This window comes from Rhineura floridana, chromosome 9 (assembly GCF_030035675.1).
Source record: "Rhineura floridana isolate rRhiFlo1 chromosome 9, rRhiFlo1.hap2, whole genome shotgun sequence".
In the NCBI taxonomy this organism is placed as follows: Eukaryota; Metazoa; Chordata; class Lepidosauria; order Squamata; family Rhineuridae; genus Rhineura; species Rhineura floridana.
In genome coordinates, this window is record NC_084488.1 from 90,654,503 (window position 1) to 90,670,867 (window position 16,365).

A 16,365-nucleotide genomic window follows, 5' to 3' on the forward strand; every position below is an offset into this window, starting at 1 on the left:
GCTGCGAGGTTAAGCAACCGTCTTCGGAAACCCACCCCACTGAAATGAATGGGATTTTTTCTTGCTGGTGACTAAACACAGGCCTCGGTTAGGGGACACCTGCAAAAGTTCTTTTTGTGTGTGAGAGAGAAGCACATGGCCGTTACACATCGGATGATCGGCAAAGGACACGCCTACAGGACATGAGGCGGTATTAATGGCTAAGCACGCCGCGGCTCTCCTGCCGTCTCCGCGCTCGCCTGAGCGTGACGTCACTTCATTCATACCTCAGTTTGCAGAACAATCTAGACCCTGAGATCATTCCGACTGAGACAAAGGTGAGGAAAAGCCGGATCGCCTAACTTCTATCGTCCGTTTATATATACCGCGAAACTGGTTGGTTGAGTTCAAAAGTCGCGCTTGGTTTAAGACAATCACTGCAACGGATTATTTAAAAATCTTTTACTTAGTTATGTTTCAGCACTGTGTGTTCAGTGTATCGATTATCCTTTATACAGATGATTTGAAAAGAGTCCCGAATTCTCTCTCCCTCCCCCCCAGCTCTTGGTGGTGCAGTCCATTTTGACATTCCGCTAGGGAATCCTGTTGTCTTCGTCAACTGTAGACCTCCTTGGTTTTAAAGCTCAACAGTTTTAGTACGCTCAGGGTTTTTTTCTAGGAAACAAAATCGTTTCTCTCACCTAGCTCTACTACATTTCCTCACTTAGGTTGCAATCCAATACACACTTACCTGGGAGTAAATCCATTGAACCCAATGGAGCTTACTTGTGAGTAGACATGTACTGGATTGCACTATTACCTACGACAGAGAAACTGTAACGATAAACTTAGTTGCCTTCCCAGAAACAGGAAAAAATAAAACAATCAAGGCTACAATCCTAACCTCACTAACCTGGGAGTAAGTCCCATTGAATTCAGTAGTATTTACATCTGAGTAGACATGGCTAGGATTACAGCCTAATACAGTTCTAATTTTCAAACAAACTCAGTGAGGAAAATCTAGCCAAGCATAAGCATTTTTCAATGCAAACCTATACATGTGTACTCAAAGGTAAATCCCACCGAGATCAAGGGGGCTTACTCCTACCAAATCGAGAATGGGATTGCAGTTGTCTTTTCCCATTGAAACCAATAACAATACTTAACTTTGGATAGAGTTGTTTGGTGGAATATAAAAGCCACTGAGAACTTAAGAAATGAAATTAGTACTTTTAAAAATTATCAGTATTTATCAATTTAAATATTGGCTGTTTACTGAAGTGAAAATTATATTTACAGCTATTCACAAATGAAGTAGTAATCATGCACTGAGAACAGTCAATAAATTAAGTTAAGAAAGCCTGTCCACTGAGTAAAGCCTCATAGCTTAATAATCTGTCAACTGATTAAAGAAGTCATAGTTGATTAATCCCGAGTTTCAATCAACTGATTAAATTTGCATGTGAATGAAACAATAATTGTGAAGAAAAGTAATTTGTTTTTAGATGAGGCATGTGTGTCAGTGTCACAACAGACACTATCTTAGAAGAAATGTGTGCAGTTATCATTTACATATTAAAATGTTTGGGGTCTAAAAAGATCCATAATATTTTATTAATTAATTTATAATTTCTGGACCCCTCTTCATCCCAAGGTAGTTTACTCATTAGGTCAATTGCATCTATAAATTACAGAATAAATATGATAATTTAAAACTTTTTATTAAAAAAGTAAAAAAGTGACATTTAAAACAGTCAGATCGATTGAACGAAACCACAGCATAAATCCTGTATCACAGAGAATCAACCAGCAGCATTCTGACCTGAAGACTGCATTTTAAAAATGTGTCTTCGCACCACACTTGAAATTCAACAAGGAAGGAGCCGAGTATTTCCAGGGAGAGAGAATTCCACAGATGGGGTAACACAACAACCAAGAACGCCCTTCCCCATGTCACCACCTCCTGTATTAGGCCTGCTGGCAGGACTGCAAGGAGAGTCTTCTCAGAAGAAAACATGGGTTATCAGGTTAACCGGAGAGGTGTTCTTTCAAGTAGTTTGAACCCAAGTCATTTGGGGCTTTATAAGCTAAAGACAACACTTGAGTAATGCGTATGTGAATAGCACCAAAAAAGCAAGATAAACACAGAAATTGCAATCAGCAAGGTGCACATATATATGTGTGTGTGTGATCATATATTGCATCACAGTTTTAATGGCAAACATTACACATCAAACAGTGTATGTTATCCCAGTATTAGCTCTTATAACAATTTGAGAGAAAGTGACGTCTAAGATCTAATAGCATTATGGCTGCTTGCAAGGTAATAATATGCAGTGTAGCACATTCAGAGTAATGGGCTCGAGCCTATGGAACTCCCTTCCAATTCCGATTAGAGAGAGGACATCCTTGTTGAACTTCAGGCACATGACTAAGTGTGCAATCCAAAACACACTCAACTGGGAGTCCCATTGAACCCAATGGAGCTTACTTCTCAGTTGACATGTACTGGATTGCAGCCAAATAATTTTTTGCCCCAACAGGCATTTTAGGTAGTGTTTGGCTTTATGTTGGTTTTATTGTTTTATTGTTTCACTTTCTGTACGGCTTGTTTTTATGTGCAAAACTTAGAAATGTGAATGATTAAGTAGTATATAAATATCTTAAATAAAATAACACAAAGTGGGGAAACTGCAAAACTTTTGACACTGAATTCTTGGTACAATGAGCTATGGCAAACAGCCATGGCTGAAAAATTGGCCTATCAACTTAAACTAACTAAAAATGGAAATGGACTGCCTTCAAGTCGATCCTGACTTATGGCTACCCTATGAATAGGGTTTTCATGGTAAGCGGTATTCAGAGGGGGTTTACCATTGCCTCCCTCTGAGGCTAGTCCTCCCCACCTGGCTAGGGCCTGCTCAGCTTGCCACAGCTGCATAAGCCAGCCCCTTCCTTGTCCGTAACTGCCAGCTGGGGTGCAACTGGGCTCCTTAGGACTATTGCAGCTTGCCCATGGCTGCACAGGTGGCACGGCACGTAATCCCTGAGCCACACACTGTGGGGGTGATCTTTAGCTGGCCCTTGACACCCAGGAGACATGAGCGGGGATTTGAACTCACAGACTCTGGACTCCCAGCCAGGCTCTCCTCCCCACTGTGCTATTTGTTGTTTATATAATGTGGTATGATTTTATCTCACATACAAATCAGGGACATATGCAGTAACATTTATTAATGCCTTTCCTCAGATTATGGAAAAGAGGCTAAGCACAACCTGTACTATTATGTGTCATTAGCCAAAACGCACTGAACTATACAGGTTGTCAATGGATCTTGCACATACACTTACCTACACAAAGAGAAAAATATGTTAAACACATTGCCTTTTGTTAGTAATTAAAAAATGTGACTTGTTTTGTTGTTTGATCTTACATACACAAAACTGCTATAACACAACAGGAACCTGAAAACAAACAATGGGAACAGCAAATGAAGAAAATGTTCATTTATGTTTTGTTTTTTACTGATTCTCGGCAGCTCTAAGGATATTTTAGTGAAGGGCAGGGCAGAAATCCTCTTAATAAAAAAAAAGGCAAATTCGGAGAATCGCAAAGGGTCTCTGAAAAAAGACCACTTTGTCTGACATCTGAAGATCAACAGGAGGGCTACAGGATAGAGTTTTATAACCTTGGTGTCACTGCTGAGAAGACTGTCCTGGGTGGCCTCCACTCTCTAACGCTGATGGTGAAAAGAGTTGGAGAAGGACCTCCAAACAAGATTGGCAACAATGGTTATATTCATATAGGAAAACGTAGTCCAGGATGGCTAATCTGTGCCCCTCCAGATGTTGTGGAATGACAACTCCCATAATCTCTGACCATTGATGATGCTGGCTGGGGCTGGTAGGAGTTGTAGTCCAACAACATTTGGAGGGACCAAGATTAGCTACTCCTGCTTTATGATATTCTCAGTCAACAATACTTCTATCCTGTCTGCATTGAGATTCAGTTTATTCACTTTTATCTAGTCCAGTCTTTGTCAACTTTGAGTACTCATATGCTGTTGGATTGCAACTCCCATAAGTCCCCACAATTTAAGCAATGATCTAGGATTATGGGAGTTCTAGTCCAACAACATCTGGTGACCCAAGGGTGAAGAACTTTGATTTAATCCACCTAATACTGGTCTGGGGCACCTGCTCAGAACTTTCACTATTTCCCTGCGGGGAGGGGTAAAGCATTAGTGTCACTGGGATGACACCACATACCCCATATCTCCAAACAACCTTTAAGAGCACCAGAAACAGAATGGGAGACAACATGTATCTTCACAGCAACTTGTAAGCCAAAGGCTATGAGACAGAGCAACAACTTCCCAGCATCACTTCCTTAAGGTCAAATTGTAAACAACCCTAAATATGTAGCATGTGACCAAGTCTCTTGCTTTCTTTAATAACAGCTGTGCTGCAACCCCCTCCCCCCCAATAATCCCCCATATGCAGCTACAAGTCTTAAAAGAAAAAAAATTCCCTTTGTGACCCTTTTTTCATTTAGACTTTTAGCCACATGGGCTGGCCACTTTGGGATGGGATACAGTCTGTAGCTGGGGAGGGAAGGAATAAACCTCATCTCCCCATTCACTGTGATCTCAATAACATCTATAATTAATTAAGGAAGAACAAGGGATGTAGCTGCTTATGTGTTCAGCATAATGTGTAGTTCTATTGTCCACTTTGACAAGGAAAACAAGAAGAATGAATCCTGTGTCAGGTGGATGGTGTCAAGGACTGCTAAGAGATGCAGGGAGAAGAACAGGAACACACACAGAAAGCTGCCTCACACTTAGTCAGGCCCATTGGTCCATCTAATTCAGTACTATCTACACTGAATGGCAGCAGCTCTCCACGGTTTAATCAGGAGTCTTTCTCAGTTGTGGTGCCATGGATTGAACTTGAGACCTTCTGCATGCAATGCAAATTCTCTTCCACTGAGTCACAGCCCTTCTCCCAGCACGTCATCCAATCAACCAAGGCAGTCTATGTCCCAAAACCAAATCAAAAATGTCAGAAAAAGATCAAAATTTAATCCGTGTCATCCAAGAACCTGTGGGGCTTAACTGCCACAGTCTGTTGCTCCAATATTTTCCCAAAGGAAAAGAGACCAGAGACTGCTCATCTAAAGTTAACAGGGTCAGCCAAATCATCTGTGGGCTTTTAAAAGGAACCATCTCACCATAGTTACCGTCAAAGCTATGGAAACCACTCCCTCCCTTATGTAGACATTTACTGCCTCCATGGTCCAATTATTTAGTCTCCTCCTAGAGTCTAACTAATCAGGATCAAGAGTACTATTTGTGGATCTCACTCCTTCAAGAGCCATATCATCTGGTTGCAGAATCTGGAAGACAAAAAGGGAAAACAAAATATAATAATAATAATAATACATTTTATTTCTGAGTCGCCTATCTGGCCAAGTTAATGGCCACTCTAGGTGACGTACATAATAAAATGATATACAACATATACAGTATAAACCAAAATACAATATTGTCGTGTCCAGGACTAAACTCAGGAACCAGACCAGTGGTTGAAAGCAATTCAGTCTTTATTAAAGTAATATCCAAACAGAAACTACATATTCTCATGAAGCAACACAATAACACGTGTCCAGCGACATGCAAGAGAGTTGACAGAACAAGGAATTCACATTCATCCGGTCCCTTAAGGAGGGGGCTTTTTGGCACGAATTCTCTCACTCCGCCTCAACATACTTTCATCCACACCCCTTCTCTCTCTCCCCCTTGCGCGTTTCTGCTGTCTCCTAGTCCGGGGTGAAGGGGGAAGCTCTGCCCCCTCCTCTTCTGAGAGTTCAGACTCGAGGATGGGTGAGCAGGGGGGGGTTTGGCTTAAACTGTCGAGCGGGCTTTTCTCTGGCTGAGGAGGGAGTTGCATTCCCCCTCCTTTCGCCTCTAACTGTTCTGGTCTGGTAAGGGGGGTGAGTGTGGGAAGTTCCTGGGAATCGTCTGTGCCTGGAGCTTCAAGGTCTTCACTGCTAAACAGTCCTGTCTCTGGGACTTCTCCCCACTCCTCTTCCTCTAATGCACACAGCTCTGGGAAAGTGATCTGCTCCTCCTCCTCATCCTCTGAAGTGCTAGGGCCCCAATCCTGCATCCTGACACCATCCCCTCTCTCATGCTGTGCCCCCCCTCCACTGGTCGGCGTAGGACGATGGGGAAACCTTTGATGGAATTCTTTCACTAATTCTGGGGCGTGCACATCCCTCTCATTTTCCCATGATCTGTCAGCTGGCCCATACCCCTTCCAGTGAATTAAGTATTGTAATTGATTACGCCTCTTTCTGGAATCAAGAATCTGTTCCACTTCAAACTCTGGTTGTCCATCCACTAGAATGGGTGCCCCCGGAACCTCCTCTGGTCGTAAATCACTGGGAGTGGCTGCTTTCGTTAACAAGGAGCGATGAAACACAGGGTGTATTTTGAAAGTAGCTGGCAACTTCAGTCTATAAGCCACGAGATTGATTTACTTCAAAGGGCCCCACTCTCTTGTCCTGCAGCTTCCTACACTTGCCCGGCATCTGAAGGAAGCGAGTGGACAACCACACCTGGTCTCCTGGTTGGAGGGGGGCCCCCTCTCTTCGTTGTTGATCAGCAATTCGTTTATACTCAATTTTGGCATCGTTTAATTGTTGTTTAAGTACCTGCTGCACAGCCTGTAGTTCCTGCAGAAATTCCCCTGCTGCAGGCACAAGTACACTCTCTGTACTACTGGGGAAGGCTTTGGGATGGAATCCATAGTTAGCAAAGAAGGGTGTTTGCCCAGTGCTAGTGTGCAAGGAATTATTATAGGCAAACTCTGCGAAATGCAAATAGGAAACCCAGTCAGTCTGTTGATAGGAAACATAACAGCGTAAATACCTCTCTAAAACAGTGTTCAGTCTCTCTGTCTGCCCGTCCGTCTGGGGGTGATGAGCCGAAGAAAGTTTTAACTCCGTCTGCAACTGTCTCCAAACTGTCCTCCAAAACTTAGCTGTGAATTGAGTTCCCCGATCCGAAACTAAGCTATTTGGCAAACTATGCAGCCAGTAGATTTCCTTTATGAACAGCTTGGCTGTCTCTTTAGCCTCTAAGGCCCCGGGGCAAGGGAGGAAATGTGCCATCTTGGTAAGGGAGTCCACGACGACCAGTATGGCCATCATTCCTTGTGACTTTGGTAAATCAGTTATAAAATCCATGGATAGGTCCTTCCAGGGTTCGTTCAGAATGGGGAGGGGTTCCAACAATCCTGGGGGTCTTCCCGTGTCTGTTTTTGTCCGCATACAGACAGAACAGGATTTTACATAGTTCTCAATGTCTCTGCGCATTTGGGGCCACCAAAAGTCCTTGGCTACATTCTGAATGGTCTTAAAGATGCCAAAGTGCCCAGCTGTGATAGAGTCATGACACTGACGCAAGACTCTGAGTCTTAGATCCCCCTTTGGCACATATCTGGCGGCTTTAAACCACAACAGTCCATCTTTCCAATGGAAGTTTACTTCTGGGTCTTGACTCTGTTCCATCTCCTGAATGTACTGTTGCATGGCTGGATCCTCCTTTTGAGCCTTTCTGAGCTCTTCTTCCCAAGAAGGCTGGCATGTTCCCAACATCAGCTTCTCTGGCAGAACAACGTACTGGGGTTGGTTGTCAATTTCACCTCCTTTGTATTGCGGTTGTCTGGATAGAGCATCTGCTCTCTGGTTTTTGGCATGGGCATGGTAAGTAATCTTGAAGTTGAACCTGGTAAAGAACTGCGACCAGCGTATCTGTCTCTGATTCAGCTTTCAGGCCGTCTGTAGGCTCTCCAGGTTCTTGTGGTCTGAACGCACTTCTATCTGATGCAGAGCCCCCTCCAAATACTGTCTCCAATTCTCAAAAGAATCTTTGATGGCTAGTAACTCCTTTCCCCACACTGTGTAATTCCTTTCAGCGTCCTTGAGTTTTCTGGAAAAATACGCGCAAGGGTGTAGCTCCGTCCCTTCCCCATTCAGCTGTAAGAGAACCCCCCCGATGGCAAAATCCACAGCGTCCACTTCCACGATGAAAGGACGGGTGGGGTCGGCAAAACGCAAAATGGGCTCAGAGGAAAACTTTCTCTTCAGCTCTTCGAAGGCGCTTGCAGCGTCCTCTGTCCATTGAAACTTCCTTTTTCCCCTTAAACAGTCAGTGAGAGGGGCTGTTAACTTGGAAAAGCCTGGAATGAACTTTCTGTAGTAGTTGGCAAATCCCAAAAAACGTTGTACATCCTTTTTAGTGGCCGGTTGCCCCCAATCCAATAAACAACTCATTTTTTCTGGGTCCATTTCCACTCCTTCTGCTGAGATGCAGTATCCAAGAAAGTCCAGAGACGATAGGTCAAACTCACATTTCTCTAACTTAGCATACAAATGGTTCTCTCTCAGTCTTCCCAACACAGTTTTCACATACTGATCATGGTCTTCTTGGTTCTTTGAAAACACCAGAATATCATCTAAATAACAAATTACATACTTGTCCAGGAGGTCTCTAAACACTTCGTTCATGAACTTTTGAAACACGCCAGGACTTCCACAAAGCCCGAATGGCATCACTAAATATTCAAATTGACCATAGGAGGTCAGAAATGCTGTCTTCCATTCATGTCCCTCCTTCATTCTGATCAGATTGTATCCTTCTCTTAAGTCCAGTTTCGTGAACATTTTTGCAGAGCGCAGTCGGTCTAACAACTCCGAAATCAGGGGCAGCGGGTAGCTGTTAGGAATAGTGATTTGATTTAAGGCATGGAAGTCATTACAAGGCCTGAGCTCCCCCCCTTTCTTCTTCACGAACAACAGGGGCGCTCCAGCGGAGGAATGCGAGGGACGTATAAAACCTCGCTTCAGATTTTTCTCCAGAAATTCCCTCAGTGCCTCTCTCTCTTTCTCTGTGAGAGAGTAAATTCTTCCCGATGGAATGCTCGCTCCAGGCACTAAATCAATTGTACAGTCATAAGGGCGGTGGGGGGGTAAGATCTCTGCCTCTTTTTCATCAAATACATCTTTAAATTCCACATACTTCGAGGGAAGGATCACTTGCTTGGCTTCCTGCACTGCCCCTGCCAACGTGTTGGTGGTTTCTTCGGGCTGACAGTTTTCCTGGCAATACTGAGAAGTGAACCACACCACCGCGTCCTTCCACGCTATCTTTGGGTCATGCTTGACTAACCAGGGCATTCCCAGGATCACATCAAAGTTCGAGAGGTCTGACACATACAGCGAAATGAACTCTTCATGCCCCGGGATTTGTAGTTTCAATTCCTCCGTGGCTCGCGTTACCCCCCCTCCTTTCAAGGGTCTCCCATCTATGGTCTCCACCGACAGACGGGTGTCTAATTTCCATTGGGAAATTCCGTAACGCTTTGCCAACTCTGCATCAATAAAATTCGTGGTTGCTCCACTGTCAATTAACGCGGTGGGGTTAAACATTACTCCTTTGGGAGTTATAATCCGAATTGGTAGCACCAAGACTCCTTTTGAAGGAGGTTTTGCCACCGGAGGCCCTTTGTACGTCGTGGCCCCCAGTCCACCGGGCTGTACGTGGACTGGGTTCGTTAGTTTCCTGCCGGCTCTGGTTTTTTCCCTTTCAGTTCGCAATCCCTAGCCACATGGTTCGGCTTGGCATAGTAAAAGCAGAGACGTTCTCGACGTCGCCTCTCCTTTTCTTCTTCCGACAGCTTCGGCCTAGCCTCCCCCTGTCCTTCGGTCGCATTGCCTGATGTCCCTGGGGTTGAAGGGGTCTTGCTGCGAGATGCCGAAACTGAGTATCTCTGGATTTCCTGTTTCTTTTCCAGGCGCCTCCCTTCCAACCGGTCATCGATCTGCAGGCACAGCCCAATCATTCCAGGCAGATTATTTGGGGGGAGGTAGTTCTAGCCAAGTCATCCAAGATTTCAGAACTCAGTCCACTCCTATACATAAACATCAAGGCTGCATCATTATAACCAGTTTCCTGGGACAGAATTTTAAAGGCGTTAGTGTACTCCGACACGGTTCCTTTTCCTTGCTTCAAGGCTCCCAACTGCCTGGCCACCGTCTCGGCCCTTTGAGGGTCCTGGAACATCTCAGTCATGGCTTGCATAAATTCTCTATATCTTCCCAGAAGGCCATCCTTTCTGACCAGGTACGGAGTTACCCATTTGGCAGCTTCTCCTTCCAAGAGACTGATCACGAAGGCCACTTTGGACACATCACTAGGAAACTCTGCATTCCTGATGTCCAAATACAATTCACATTGAGCCACGAAAGTAGAGAGCTGCTCACTCTGTCCTGCATATTTTGGTGGCAATCCTATAGGAATCTTCACCACAGCGGCCTGAGGGGCTGTTCGCATCTGATCGATCGTGGTTTTCAAGGTCTGATTGTCAGTCTTCAAAGTCCTGACAGCCGCTAACAAGGTTTGAACATCTGCCTATAGATCCGCCACATTAGCTCTCAGCTGTCTCACTTCCTCCGTCTCAGAAGTGGGATTTGTTCCCCCTGCTCCCTTCTCCATCTTGTCACGTTCAAGCGGTGGGAGCGTTGAGGGTGAAGTAGGTGGTTCTGTCAATCTGTCGTGTCCAGGACTAAACTCAGGAACCAGACCAGTGGTTGAAAGCAATTCAGTCTTTATTAAAGTAATATCCAAACAGAAACTACATATTCTCATGAAGCAACACAATAACACGTGTCCAGCGACATGCAAGAGAGTTGACAGAACAAGGAATTCACATTCATCCGGTCCCTTAAGGAGGGGGCTTTTTGGCACGAATTCTCTCACTCCACCTCAACATACTTTCATCCACGCCCCTTCTCTCTCTCCCCCTTGCATGTTTCTGCTGTCTCCTAGTCTGGGGTGAAGGGGGAAGCTCTGCCCCCTCCTCTTCTGAGAGTTCAGACTCGAGGATGGGTGAGAGCAGGGGGGCTTGGCTTAAACTGTCGAGCGGGCTTTTCTCTGGCTGAGGAGGGAGTTGCATTCCCCCTCCTTTCGCCTCTAACTGTTCTGGTCTGGTAAGGGGGGTGAGCGTGGGAAGTTCCTGGGAATCGTCTGTGCCTGGAGCTTCAAGGTCTTCACTGCTAAACAGTCCTGTCTCTGGGACTTCTCCCCACTCCTCTTCCTCTAATGCACACAGCTCTGGGAAAGTGATCTGCTCCTCCTCCTCCTCCTCTGAAGTGCTAGGGCCCCAATCCTGCATCCTGACAAATATAAACCAAAACCAAAATCCCCAATTAATCTAAAACCACCCACATCTATACAAAATAAAACTAGTCCGCCCCAAGAGTCTTGTAGGCCTGCCTAAATAGCCAGGTTTTCAAGACTCAGCGGAAACTTGCCAGGGAGGGGGCATAGCGAAGGTCATAGGGTAGGGAATTCCAGAGGGTGGGGGCCACGATTGAAAATGCCCTCTCTCTGATCCACACCAGTCTAGCTGTTTTAACTGGTGGGACCGAGAGAAGATCTTGTGAGGCTGATCTCGTTAGGCGGCATATTTGGTGATGCTGGAGGCGCTCCTTCAGATAAACTGGGCCGAAACCATATAGGGCTTTAAAGGTTAAGACCAACACCTTGAATTGGGCCCGGTAAACAACTGGTAGCCAGTGTAGATCTTCTAACACCGGCGTGATATGATCACGGCGGCGGCTGTTCTTAATCAAACGTGCCGCCGCATTCTGTACCAGCTATAATTTCTGGACCATTTTCAAGGGTAACCCAACGTAGAGCGCATTACAGCAGTCTAAGCGAGAGGAGACCAGGGCATGTACCACCCGTGGGAGCAGATGGACAGGAAGGTAGGGTCGCAGCCTCTGTATTAGATGTAATTGATACCAAGCTGCCCGGTTCACTGCCAAGACCTGAGCCTCCATGGACAGCTGGGAGTCAAGAATGACCCCGAGGCTGCAGACCTGGTCCTTCAGGGGCAATATTACCCCATTAAACACCAGGTCTATATCTCCTAACCTTCTCTTGTCTCCCACGAGCAGTACCTCGGTCTTGTCAGGGTTCAGTTTCAGCCGATTACCTCCCATCCATTCACTTACGGACTTCAGGCACTTGGAAATAGTATCCACAGCCAACTCCGGTGAGGACTTAATTGAGAGATAGAGCTGAGTGTCATCCGCATATTGGTGACACTGCAACCCAAATATCCTGATGATGGCCCCCAGTGGCTTTACATAGATGTTGAACAGCATGGGAGAGAGGATAGAACCCTGTGGCACACCACAATTGAGAGGCCAAGGGTCTGAAATCTCATCTCCCAATGCTACACATTGATGCCTTTCTGAGAGATAGGAATGGAACCACCGTAAAACAGTGCCCCCTATTCCTATTCCCTCCAGGCGATCCAAGAGGTTACCGTGGTCGACGGTATCAAAAGCCGCTGAGAGATCCAGGAGGACGAGGAATGCATGTTCTCCCCTATCCAATGCCCTCCTCAAATCATCCACCAGAGCGACCAAGGCTGTTTCAGTTCCATGTCCAGTCCTGAAGCCCAATTGGAATGGATCTAAGTAATCTGCTTCATCCAAGTGTGTCTGTAACTGTTTGGCCACCACTCGCTCGATCACCTTGCCCAAGAATGGCAAATTAGAGACTGGGCGAAAGTTGTTCAACTCTAGGGGATCCAAGGAGGACTTTTTCAAGATGGGCTTTATTACCGCCTCCTTGAGGGCTAATGGCATTACACCTTCTTCCAAGGAAGCATTCACCACTGCCTTGATCCCTCCGCTCAGTCTCTCTTTGCAGCCCATAATGAGCCACGTAGGGCAAGGATCAAACAGACAGGTGGTCGGCCTCACAGTAGAGAGCAGCTTGTCCACTTCCTCAGAGGAAAGAGGCTGAAACCGATCCCAACGGACCGGGACGCCACTGGCCAACTCTGGCCCACTTCCTGTATCCATGGTGTACGGAATCATGCTCTTCAGGTGCTCGATTTTATCAGCAAAGTGTCTGGCAAATATGTCACAGGAGGCTTTAGAATGCTCCATGGGTTCCTGTGCAACTGGACTGACCAGGCTTCGGACCACTTGGAACAACCTCCTGGGACAAAACTCTGCGGACGCAATAGAGGCAGCAAAGAAATCCCTCTTTGTTGCCTTTGTTGCCACTTGGTAGGCAGCTGTTGCTGCTCTAACCAGTGTCCAATCGTCTTCGGAGTGAGATTTCCACCACCGGTGCTCTAGTCGTCTCACCTCCTGCCTCAGACCCCGCAACCGTGGTGTATACCAGGGCGCAATCTGAGTTCTATTCAGGGGGAGAGGACGTTTCGGAGCCACCCAGTCTATTGCCCCGGTGATCTCCCTATTCCACTCCATCACCAGGGTTTCGACCGGGCGACCTTCAGACAGCTCCAAATCTCCCAGCACATTCAGGAATCCCTCAGATTCCATCAGGCGCCTGGGACGGACCATTCTAATAGGTCCTTGTCCCCTGTGGAGGGTGTGTGGCATTGAGAGGTCTATATTCACCAGATAGTGATCTGACCATGACACGGGGTTCGAAAAGACAGCCCCCATTTTCAGAGCACTTTCTCCCCCTCCCGAGACAAATACAAGGTCAAGAGCATGACCAGCTACATGGGTGGGCCCAGTGTTACTAAGGTGCAGTTCCCAGGAAGTCATGGTTTCCATGAAATCCCGAGGAGCTCCTATGAGAGCGGCCTCGGCGTGCAGGTTAAAATCTCCCAAAACCAATAGGTTGGGGGAAAGGACCCGCACGTCCGAGACTACCTCGAGCACCTCGGTCAATAATGAAGGACAAGCAGAAACCTTCCAGAGGTTTTGGATTACAACTCCCATTGGACCCATTGGGTGAACCCATAATTTAACTATGCCAATAATTAGATTATAATTTATGGTAAACACAAAGCAGAACAACACAAAAGTGCATCAGACCTGATTCAGACATCTATAGGACAAGAAATAAATTAGAGGTTTCAGATAAGTGGGCCATGCCTAAAAGGAAATGAAAATATCAATAGCCCCTTAGTCTTCAGTATAGCAGCTGTAGCTACCTTCTTGATCTATCTCAGTTCTAAGATAATGGTTTTCTAGTACCTTTGAACTACTCTGGCCCCACCATTATTGATCTTCAGAGGCATGAGCATCCTCTTTGTTCATAAGATCACAAAAGTCCATTAAGGTTAATAGGTCTTACTCCCAGGTAAGTAGTTAACTTTGTCTAAGATTGCAGAATAAACATGGATACAGCACAGTCTTACACATGTGAGCACAATGAGATCTACTCCCAGGTAGTTTGTCTAGGATTACAGCCATACCTGTATGTATATTTAAAAATCTTAATTATGTCACACAGTTAAGGTAGCTGCAGTGGAATCCCACACACAAATATTGTTTAAATTAGTATTTGGGAAGTTGAAATGATGCTTCTAATCCACTTTTTTTTGGTAATTATGGGTTAACTGATTGGAATTGGAAAACTGGTTAACATAGATTCATGAGAACATTGCAGCAAACATGCATTAAGTTAACTAATCTACCAACCCTGAAATCTATGAACTGGCTGTTGTTAATACATGATTGATAATGGAAACAAACTGAGACATTATCTATTTCCAGATAGGGAGAGTGCCACTCACACCTTAGCATGTTTACTCAGAAACAAACTTGAATTAAGTGGTTCCCTAGTAAAATGTGCAACTACCTAGTTAAACCATGGAATGCACTTCCACAAGATGTACTGATGGTTCTAAGAGGATTAGACAAATTAATGGATACAGGGCCGGTGCCAGGCATGACTGGGCCCTTGGGTACCAGCCTGCCCTGGGCCCATGGCATCTGCCCGCATGTGCCACCTAACTCTCCTATCATCAACCAAGATGGCCTCAGGCGCCATCTTGGTTGATGGCAGGCATGTGTGCACAGAGTGTCCAACATTCACCACAACGGGAGAGGTAGGTGGGCATGCAAGCAGTCATCGTGGGCCTGCATGGATGTAGGGGGGTGCCTGCGAGCTCCCTCTCTGCAATCTGCAGCAGGGTTGGGAGCTGATACTCCTGTGCATTGTGGAATGGGAGCGCTACCACCCACCCTAAGGAGAGGCCCTTCAGGGGTCCTCGGCCAGGGCCCGACCTGGCCACCTTATGGCTCTGGCCTTGAATGGAGGATAGAGCGATCCTACTAGCCATGATAGTTGTGTACTACCTCAATTGACAGAGGGAGTATCATTTATTTCTATGATTTATATACCACCCTTTGCACAAGTTACAGGATGGCTTACAACAATGCAGTTAAAAATAATAAATGCATAAAATAACATAGTTTGTAAAATCCAAAACAAATCACAGAAAAGTAGCAATCAGATCTTTTCTATGGTGGCACTTCACACAGTACACAGTAAAACTCCCACAAGAGGTAGTGATGGCCACCAACTTGGATGGCTTTAAAAGAGGATTGGACAAATTCATGGTGGAGAAGGCTATCAGTGGCTACTAGCCACGATGACTATGTTCTACCTCCATTATTGGTGGCAGTATGCCTCTGAACACTTGTTGCCTGGATTCTCAAGAATGCTACTGCACTCATGTCCTCATTTATTTATTAAAGTTATACCCCACCCTTCCTCCCAGTAGGAGCCCAGGGCGGCAAACAAAAAACATAAAAAACACTCTAAAACATCATAAAAACAGTCTAAAATATATTAAACAAAACATCTTTAAAAACATCTTTTGGACTTCCCATAGGCATCTGATTGGCCACTGTGAGAACAGGATGCTGGACTAGATGGGCTTTTGGTCTCATCCAGCAGGACTCTTCTTAGGTACCCTTTTTAGACATTATCTGCTGTGAATTCAGAGCAGAACAAGTGGAGGAAATGGGGAAAACTGTGGACTTGCTTCATACTGGGTATTTTCTGTCCCCATCCTTTCCCCATAACAGAGTATGCCTGGCTTAAGTGGCATGATTACATCATTTAATAAAAGAAAGATTCCCTATTATTATTATTATTGTCTTTATTTATACCCCGTCATCCTTCCAAAACTGGAACTCGCGGCAGCTTCCAGATAAAAAACACATATAACTAAAACATACAGAGTCTAGATTAAAATAAAATTAAACTAATTCCAATATTAAAACCATTCATACTTATAGCTAAAAGAGAATAAAAAAAACAGTTTAAAATGGAAGAATTAGGCATTAGCAATGCAGTTCCTGTCAAGCCCTATCTTTAGCAGCCGTCAATACCAAAGGCTTGTTGGAATAGAAAGGTCTTTGCTTGATGCTGGAAGGACTGCAAGGAGGGGGTCATTCTTACATTTCTAGGAAGGGAATTCCAAAGCCTAGGGGCAGCCACCGAGAAGGCCCTATCACACGTCCCCACC

At 45.4% G+C, this 16,365-nt stretch overlaps 1 protein-coding gene across 2 annotated transcripts in view; it reads left to right on the forward strand.

Moving 5' to 3' along the window:
- The first annotated feature begins 227 nt into the window (after positions 1-227).
- ELOVL6 (ELOVL fatty acid elongase 6) overlaps positions 228-16,365 on the forward strand; it is a 120,435-nt gene continuing 104,297 nt past the window's right edge. Inside the window, exon 1 of one of the 2 annotated variants that reach the window (XM_061585398.1) lies at positions 228-317. The gene's annotated coding sequence lies outside the window, so the exon portion shown is untranslated. The remainder of the gene's footprint in view (positions 318-16,365) is intronic. The other variant, XM_061585395.1, reaches the window with a different exon arrangement.